This window comes from Pleurodeles waltl, chromosome 9 (genome assembly GCF_031143425.1).
Source record: "Pleurodeles waltl isolate 20211129_DDA chromosome 9, aPleWal1.hap1.20221129, whole genome shotgun sequence".
Classification (NCBI taxonomy): domain Eukaryota; kingdom Metazoa; phylum Chordata; class Amphibia; order Caudata; family Salamandridae; genus Pleurodeles; species Pleurodeles waltl.
The window spans coordinates 213,218,561-213,228,657 of NC_090448.1; positions in this window are offsets into that span (position 1 = coordinate 213,218,561).

The window sequence follows — 10,097 nt, forward strand, 5'->3', positions numbered from 1 at the left end:
ATGGCCTCTTCATAGTATGACTTCAAAGAGGCCCACAAGGAAGATGTTTGCTGTCAAGAGAGGACCGGGGGGACGGGGGCCTGAAGGCCCCTGCAGTCCTAGCCAGCTCCCTGTGCCCTGTGGGAGACTGCATTGCTCCCACAAGCAGGGAGGTGCTTGCAGGAGCAGTGTTTTCAAAACCACAGAAAATCACCTGTTATAGTTATAGTTATTTCAAGTAACTGTAACTCGTGCCCTAAGGTAACTATACCTTGTGCCCCACCATGCACAGTTTTTTTATGAATAATTTTACAGCAAATGTTAGTGAATGTTGTCTGGGGTAATTAGCAGTGTATGGGGAGATCATGAGTTGTAGTTACTTTAAGGCACAAGTTAAAGTTACTTGAAATAACTCTAACAGGTGATTTTCTATGGGGTAGTATGTTTAAAATGTGAGCCTAACTATAACGTCCCTGTAACCTTTTGCTTTTTTAAGTGAATATCTATTTTTTTTATTCTATTTCCCAACTATAACATCCCTGTAACTTTTGCTGTTTAAGTGAATTTCTATGTTTTTAAAATTCTATTTCCTAACTATAAGTGGGTGTGAGCGAGTTTGTCAGGCTGTGAGAGTGGGTGTGAGACTGTCTATCAGGATGTGAGAGTGGGTGTGAGAGTGTCATCCTGGGTCTCACAGTGGGTGTGAGAGTATCAGTCTATGTGTGACAGTATGTGTAAGAGTGTGTGTATGGGTAGGGTATAACAATAGGTGTGGGAGGGTGGGACAGTGGGTGTGAAAGGCTGTCTCTAGGTGTCAGAGTTGGTGTCCCAGGGTGTGTTTGGGTATGAGAGTGGGTGAGAGAATGTATCTCTGGGTGTGAGAGTGTTTTTATGTGTGTGAGAGTGGGTGTAAGTGTGAGTGTCTGGTTGTGACAGTGGTTGGGAGAATGTCTGTCTGGGGTAAGAGTGGGTGTAAAAGGGTGTCTCTGGGAGTGAGAGATGATTTGGCAGTGTATCTCTGGCTGTGAGAGTGGGTGTGATAGTATGTCTCTGAGTGTGATAATGGGGTGAGAGGGTGTCTTAGGATGTATGACTGGGTGTGAGAGGGTGTTTCTTGGTGAGAGAGTGGATGTGAGGGTGTTTGTGTGGGTGTGAGAGTAGGTTGAGAGTGTCTATCTGGGTGTAAGATTGGATGTGAGACTGTGTGCCTGAGTGTGAGAATCTGTGTGAGAGTGTGTACCTGAGTGTGGCAGTGGGTGTGAGGGTGTCTGTCTAGGTGTGGCAGTGGGTGTAAGAGCATGTGCCTGAGTGTGAGCATGGGTATGAAAGTGTGTGCTTAGGTGTGGTAGTGGGTGGGAGAGTGTGTCTCTGGATGTGAGAGTGTCTGTGACAGTGAGTGTGAGAGTTTCTGTGTGGGTTTGAGGGTGGGTTGAGAGTGTCTCTCTGGGTGTCAGAGAGTCTGCGAGAGTGAGTGTGAGAGTGTCTGTTTGGGTGTGAGAATGGGTGTGAGAGGGTGTGAAGGTGTCTGTGAGAGTAGGTGTGAAAGTGTCTGTATGGGTGTGAGACTGGGTTTGCCAGGGTGTGAGAGTGGGTATGGGAGTGTTTGTGTGGGTGTGAGAGTGTGTGTGACATGTTTTTTTTTTAATCATATATTTTTTTTGTTTGATGTTTCACGAGATCTGCAAATCTACCCGTGGATTTACACCCTCGCCGAGTCCAGCGGATGGATCCGCGTCTCTCTGCAAACAACAAAAAATAAGTTTATGTGCATTTACTGCCCACTACCTACTCTTTAGACACATCTTATTTATTGCCAGGGGGTCAGGGAAGCACTATCCTGACCCCTTCATAAGCATTGCACTCCACATTTCAGCCCTTGGACCCTTTCCCGAAACAACAAAATGGTGGCTGCAACTTTCCCTGTTCTGGCCAGCCAATCAGATTCTTGCTTTGCCGCGGGGATCCGTGGATTGACCCACGGTGGATCCACAGAGGATATGCATTCCTAGATATCTATATTTTTTGCCCTTCAATATCTCTAAAACTACTGAACGGATTTACACCAAATCACAAAATATGCATGCAGGGAAAGAGATGAAAACATTGCTCCTGGAAGCAGGGAGCTGCTATTCAAAGCATGCCACTGCTTGTGGAAGCAATGCCAGCTCCCACAGGATGCGAGGAGCAGGCTAGGACTGTGGGGGCTTTGAGGCTCTCCCCACAGTCCTGTCACTTTCTATCTCTCTCTCTCTCTCTCTCTCTTTTCTAGTCCATTATGGGATGGAAGAGAGAGAGAGAGAGAGAGAGAGAGTGATTGCTATTACAATGGTCTCTCTGACTTCAAAGTGTACAGTAGCAAGATGTTTGGTTTCAATGTTTTAGCTATGTTTTGATGCATAGCATAACATAGTCACTTGTGGCCTTCTGGTAAAACTCTTGGACTGTCACTCAGTAGCTTGAACGTTCAAATCCTCATAACTCATGGTAGTCTGATCGTATATTTACTAGTGTTTTGAATGGTAAACATTGCCCATCATGTAAGTCTTTTACAAATCAAACTTTTTGGGTTGAATGTCATAGTTATGCCTGGACACATTAGTGTAAGAAGTCACCTGTAGCCTAGTGGTTAAAATCTCAGCCCCTCACTTTGAAGATGGAGGGCTCAAGTCTGAGTGTGTCAGTGGCCATATGTTTGCTTTTATTTCATTTGAACTTCACATAATTACGGTACATACGAAAAGGGGATCTCACTCTATTTACATGACAAATACATTTTTCTTTTCAATTAGTCAGATAATATCTCATTCTGAGTGTATCATTTATCGAAGCCTATATCATTCATCAAAGCCTAAGAAACCTCTTGCTCTCCCTCTCAATGTTATTTCAATGATCGCTCCATAAAATGACCTTAAAGCGCCACACTAGCAAGATGTTTGGTTGAAATATTAATGTTAATTTTTGATGCACACCAAAGCAGAGTCACCTCTGGACTACTGGTGACTGTCACTCAGTCGGTTGAAGGCTTCCTAGTGATGGAACATTTACGTCCTTAACGGTCTCTCAATACAATGACTTCAAACTGTCAAACTAGTAAGCTGTTTGCTACAAATGTTATACTTATGTTTTGATAAATTGCAGACTATAGTCACCTCTGGCCTACTGGTAAAACATTTGAGTGTAACTCAGTAGTTTGAAGATTCAAATCCTATTATCTCATAACAGCGTGTCTATTTATTTACTTGTGTTTTGAATGTTAACCATTCCTAGGTATAGAACATTTACATCTTTTTCTCAGCACCATCTTTGGATTGAATGTCATAGCGATGTCTGGTGACTAATAGTAAGGAGTCACCTGAGGCCCAGTGGCTAAGTTCTCAGACTCTCCCACCAAAAGTTAAGGGTTTTAGTCTAGTTGTGTCAATTGTCATTTCTCACCTTTAAATTCTTTTCAACTTCAAATATTAAAAGTACATACAGAAAGGTGATCTCACCCTTTGTGCTTGTCAAATAAATGTCCAGTTTATCAGAACATTTCTCATTCTAAGTGGTGCAGGGTTGAGTTGTAGGGGGTGAGTGGTGGGGATTGGCACAGCCAAGTCCTGTGGCCAATCTCTGCTACACATGGCCAAAGGCCGGGTGCGGCAAAGTGTTGGGTGGTTATATGGGGTTGGCTGCAAGACAGGCTCTGCCACCAAACAATGAGGTGAATGGTCGAAGGCCATGCATGGTGCAGGTTTGGGTGGTTATAGTGGTTTGACTGCTGGCCCTGTGGCCAACCTCTGACGAAGACCATGCGTGGCACAGGGTGGGTGGATTTAGGGTGGTGTCCTTGCGACCAGGCCCTGCCACCACCTCTGCTGCATACAGCCAAAGGCTGTGCATGGCGTGGGGTTTGGTGGCTATAGAGGTTTGGCCACAAGGCCTGCCAGCAGACCAGGCCTTGGCACCAACTCCTGCCACTCACGGCCAAAGGTGGTGCATGGCATGGAGTTGGGTGGTTATAGAGGTTTGGTTGCATGCCCTGTGGCCTAAATCTGCTGAAGGCCATGTATGGCGCTGGGTTGGGTGGTTATAGGGGTTTGGCTGCAGGCCTTGCAGCCAACCTCTGCCAAAGGCCTGCATGGCGCAGGTTTGGGTGGTTACAGGGAGTTGGCTGAAAGGCAACATGCCAGGCTCTCCCACCAACCTCTGTCGTGCACGGCTAAAGGCCATGCATGGCATGGAGTTGGGTGGTTATAGGGGTTTAGCTACAGGCCCTGTAGCAAACTTTAGTCGAAGGCCGTGCGTGGCGCCGGGTTCGGTGGTTATGGGTGTTGGCCCTGTGGCCATCTTCCCCCTGCACGGCCAAAGGCAGTGCGTGGCGGTGGTTGGATTAACATATAGAAATTAAATTACTTTACACTAAACAAAACCTTAGAAATTCACTGGAAAAAACAAAGGTTATAGGGACGTTTACGTTATTCTCACATTTTAAACTTCCAAAACCACAGAAATTCAGTAATTATAGTTACAGTTGTTTCAGGTAACTTTAATTTGTGCCCCATGGTAACTATAACTCTCACCCTCGCCATGCACTGCTAATTATCCCACATATTGCAACACTCATGACATCTTAGATAACATCGTTGATAATATTTGCAGTAAAATATTTGAGGAAAAAGCTGTGCGTGGCCAGGGCGCAAGTTATAGTTAGCTTAGGATAGGAGTTATAATTACTTGAAAGAACTCTAACTATAATTGCTGAATTTCCATGGTTCTGTGCATTTAAAATGTGAGCCTAACTATAATGTCCCTATAACTTTTATTTTTTTAAGTGACTATATATACATGTACATGTACACTATGACACATCAAATCGCATCCCAGAACACTGCATTCTAGCCTGCAAGATTGCATTAACATAACAACTTAAGTCGTACATCACAGCATTGCACAATTTAAAATACACAAGCATTGGGAAAGCAAACATGCCTTGCTTATACAAAAGCTATTGTCTTTGTCAATGTGTTTAAGCCACGTTGTACACCAACAAAGCTGCTGTTCAACCTTTACTAAAAGTTAGTGGCATAGTAGAGAGTAGTCTGGAGTGTCATGGAGTAGAATGGCGAAGAGTAGAGTGTCATAGAGTGGAAGGGCATAGTGTTGTGTCCTGCAGTGACTTTGAGTGGAATTGTAGTGTGGTCAGTTTTACGTATTCGTTGCGCTTTAGCTTCAGGCTTTAGGCCTTTGTGCACTTTGCCCTGAATATATTTTATTCATTTGCTGACAGCTTAGAGCCTCTGTGCACTTTGCTCTACATGCTTTTTATTAGGCTTCGTACTGTTATTTTTCGAATAGCCAGTTCTACGGTGTTGTTTTGTTATTCATATCACACTGTTTTGCCTACTTCAGCACTGGAGTTCTCCATAACATTTACTCTATGCTTCAGTCAAGGATACAGTCTGGTACATTGCCGATAGACGTGGTAGGAGTTTAGACTTGGCATTCCTGCGTAGGGACATTTTGTGATCACGATGACATGTTAGTTATAAAATCACTTCCTTGTCCCAATACACGCAAGAGGGAGATTCCGACCAGGGAACCACAACTAGATGCTGACTGCCTTGTTGCAGATGCTGAACCAAGATCACAGGTCTTTGCTCAGGTATGGGGTCTGATGTCTCCACAGTGATTCTGACAGGCAAGCTAGAAGCTTAACATGCTGTGCTCTAAATAGAACAAGCAGAGGGAGAGTAGAAACTGTTAGACAATATGATGGCTTTGTTCTTATGTTTTACTCTCCTGGTGACTATTTCAATCCTACTGTGTTGTATCGTTCTGGTTATTGCAGCTCATGCCTTAATATCTAAAATACAGTCGTTTTATTAAAAATAATATATAAAACTTATACTGTCTTTGTCATTTGTATATGAGATCATATTGGAAATAAGAGAGTTGGTTTGGATCTGAGTGACCACGACTTCCCTGAGAAGTTCCAAAGATGTCATGCGCTCTGCTGCCAAATCATTCCTTCCTCATGAGAAAAATGAGGCACTGCTAGTTAGCCGGAGCAAAAGCCGGATTTAGGGTGACAGAGTTCTTTACACGTAGGTCAGACTCAGTCCCCCACACCGTTATAGATCCTGCCGCCTAGAAATCCAGTAGTCTCATTTAGAATAATGAGAGCCCACGTGACATGGCGCCGCCAAAGTTTGGTCTGGCTCTAATGTTTAGGTCCGACTGACTCTCTTGGTCTCATATATATTTTGACTCCTCGGTTCCGTATACGGAGACGTCCGTGGGGCTGAGGCTTTCCGCCGCCATGGGATAGGTGATTCCTATTGCTTAGTGGTTGGTTGTTCAAGCTTGAACTTTGAAAGGAAAACCCCGATATTGGTGTGCCTTCTCTGACCTGGAGCTATTTTTTATAAATGGCGAATCCTAATGTAGTGAATATTGCAATCAATATGCGTCAACCGCTCACAGGACATCTGTTGGCACGTGGACTAACGGTCCAGGGGGGTCCAGTCACTTTTGTGGTGGACGCCCATGCAGCCTATAGAACGGAACTTTTTTATTCTTGGGTCGGATTTCCAGCAGTGGATGGGGGTACAAATACTTTTCACGAATACACTGTTGCGAATGTCCCTGGGCAATACAGGGCTTACGCTTATTTAGAAATACCTCTATTTTATCAAGAACACCATAATTGGCTTGATGGCACCCTCCCACACACAGTTGCACAAGTTAGGTTAGGTCCACTGAGTAATGATGGTCCTACCTGGCCTTTATTGGCTACATATACACCTCATCCTGCGGTTGCTCAATTGGCAGTGGTTGAAGTTCGTCGTTTATATACAGACTTAACGGCTACATATAGACGATTAGTTCAGTTTGTAATGCAGACACTAAATACAAACGCAGCGCGTGCTGCTCCAGCGCACCCACAGGCAGTGGTTCGGGGTTTTAATCCGGCCACTGTACACTCTGTTATGGGTAAGGTACCGGCTAAACGAGAGGAGACTCCATTTTGGCTGGCGCAAAAAATTAATACGCTGGAAGCAGTATTTCCCCATACGGGACCTCAGGATAAACATAGAATTTTGACGTTGTGTTTGCCGTATGGGATGGTTCCTCCGGTGGACCTTTGTAATACCTGGGGCACGGTATTTGCCGCGCTCTACACTACGGCACACGGTACACCGACATTAGCTAATTTACCGGACGTGCTTAAACAAATTCAATATGAATATGTGGCTTCCCCTGCCTTAGATTTGGGCATGCAGTTGCTGGGCAATTTTGCCACAGTTTCTTCTATTATTTTGAGTAATCTCAAAGGAGAGGCAGTAGCACTAGCAGTGTAAATGTGTCTTCGGGATGTTCCGCTGCTTAATCAGGAGCGGGAACTTCCGAGAATAATAGCGGAAACATATTCTAGTATTGGTCAAGATAGCCTAGGTGCTAGACCACAGAAACCCCAGTTACAGGGTAAAAATAATAAAGATAATGCTAAACAGCAAGAACCTGAGGGTTCAAAAAAGCGCTGGGACAAGAAACAGCAAACACCTAAAAAAGATGGTGGGCAGTCTCCGCAACCGGAGACCCCACAGAATAAGTATGATCTCCGGAATAGGGATACTTTGAAAACGCCTGATAGATATCAATATACTGATACACGCCAATCTTGTTCCTTTCAGGACTCCTCGGAAAAGAGAAGTGAGAGAGGTGGGCGGTCAGAGCGGAGGACGGAGTACATGAAACCGAGACAGGATTCACAACGCTCGGCGGAGGTTTCTATTAAACAAGAAGAGAAACCGCTGCAACAAAAACAGCAATTTAAAAAGAAGAAAGTGGCAGCAGTCTCAGTTAGACATGCCGCTCAAGAAGAGAGTTCTCTTGACGAACAATACATGGGCGTTAGCACTGTTAGACAGCGCGGCAGAGGTCACAATAGTTCGCCGGAGTCTTCTAGAGCATCTGGAGGTGAAAGCAATTGATGACTTCATACAAGTCGAGATGGCGGATATGCGAGTCTCTGATCCTGATAGAGTATATGAAGTGGCTCTGCGATTGGAAGGGGACATTGGCCGTATTATAAACGCCATTTTTTGGGACCATGTGGTAAAATGATATAATGATGTTCTGCTGGCCGAACAGGATTGGCCACCTGACTTTGTTCGCGATTGTCTGGTTGGGGAGGAGGTTATTACACCTTCCTTCTCACCACTTGTTCCGAGAGAACTAGCGGAGTCCTATAGTAAATCATGGGCTCTAGCACAGGCTCCTGCCTTGTATAGAAATAACGTGGGGTGGGACAGACAATCACCTTATCACGTAATTCCGATAAAGGGCGAACCTCAGCCACAACTGCAGTATCCTATTAAATTTGAAGCAAGGGCATCGGTTAGGAAAATTCTTACACAATTGGAGTACCAGGGTGTAATTGAGCCCTGTGTCTCGCTGATGAATAATCCCTTATTTCCGGTTGCTAAACCGGACCATTCATATAGGATAGTGGTGGATTATAGACATTTGAATAGTCATACACGCGCATATGCAATACAGAATTCACATAGCGCAGCGCTTATGAATAATATAGTGCGTAAAAAATACAAAACTACGTTAGATATCTCGAATGGATTTTTCTGCCAGAATATAGCGCCCGAAAGTCGGGACTATACCAGTTTCAGTGCGTTTGGCTCTCAGAATTTTTTTTGTTGTTTGCCTCAGGGGTATAAGAATAGCCCAGGACTGTTTTCGGCTCGTGTAACTGAAATGCTGCACGAGTTCGACCCTGAAGCGTTATCATATGGTGATGACATATATCTGACAGACGATGAGATTCTGCAACATCTAAGGCGTGTATCGCGCATTGTTGTGGGGTTTGCTGATATTGGCTATAAGTTTAATTTTAAGAAATCAAAGATTGCCTTCCTCAGCGTCATTTTCCTGGGATATGAGTTGTCGAGTGAGGGCAAGAGCTTAGCGCCACATTTTTTGGAGAAATGTGCTTTATTGCAGCTTCCTAATACGGTTCGGAAGCTCAAGTCATTGTTGGGGTTTCTGAATTTTGGCAGAACTTACATTCCTGATTATGCTACGCGTATAAAACCCTTATACGAATTGATTCGCCCAAATTTTTTGAGTAAATTTTGGACGACTGAGCATACACACATACTACGAGAGTTACAGACTGATCTCTTAGCAGTTAAACACTTACACACACGGGACAATAAGACACATTTAGTCATCAGGGTGATACCTGGGGCTGTTGGGTTTACGTATGTCACCTTTAATGAGGGTGAGACAGTCCCGATTGCATACAAGTCTCACTTGTATTCTGCTGCAGAACAACGATTTGCACAGACTGAGAAAATACTCACTGCAGTACAGATGGCTGTGATTAAAGAAAGACCGCTTGCCCAGGGCCAACGCATTATTGTCGTTTCCCCGATTCAGGCCTTAGAGGCTGTTACAAAAGCGAGTGTTCCTAATCCGAAAGCTTTACACCCGCAATGGATACAATGGGCTACGTCTTTGACAGCCACTAATGTAGATTATGTATTTGACCCTAAACTGCAGACTCAAGAATTTCTTCAGTATGAGATGGAATACCCTGTTCCTGCTGGTACGTTGCCTATTGACCAATATCAAGTGGTCATGTATACCGATGGCTCTGCGCAACCAGCGGTTGGGACTAAACAACAGTATTCTGCTGCATGTGCGGTGGTGAGCGGCACTATGGAGGGGAAGTGTTCTGCCCCCGACATACTTATACTAAAACCTTGGGAGATTGCACGGCACAGCTGGCTGAGCTCAAAGCTCTATTGTTAGCGTTGGAGCACGCGGATCCGGCGATTTTAACCTTGCTGGTCTGTGACTCCTACTACTGTGTACAGTCTTTCAATGAATATTTGCACTATTGGAAGATGAATGGGTTCAGAGATTCTAAAGGCAACACCATTAAACATAAAATGTTGTGGGGTAAGGTTGCGGATCTGAAGGAAACGCTTCCTAACGTCCATGTTGTACATACACTTGGACACCAGTGCGTTGGAATACACGTTGCTGGGAATACTTTGGCTGATGAAGCCGCGAAATCGGCAGTGGCTGTCGCCACTGTGGCCGCAGTGACTCGT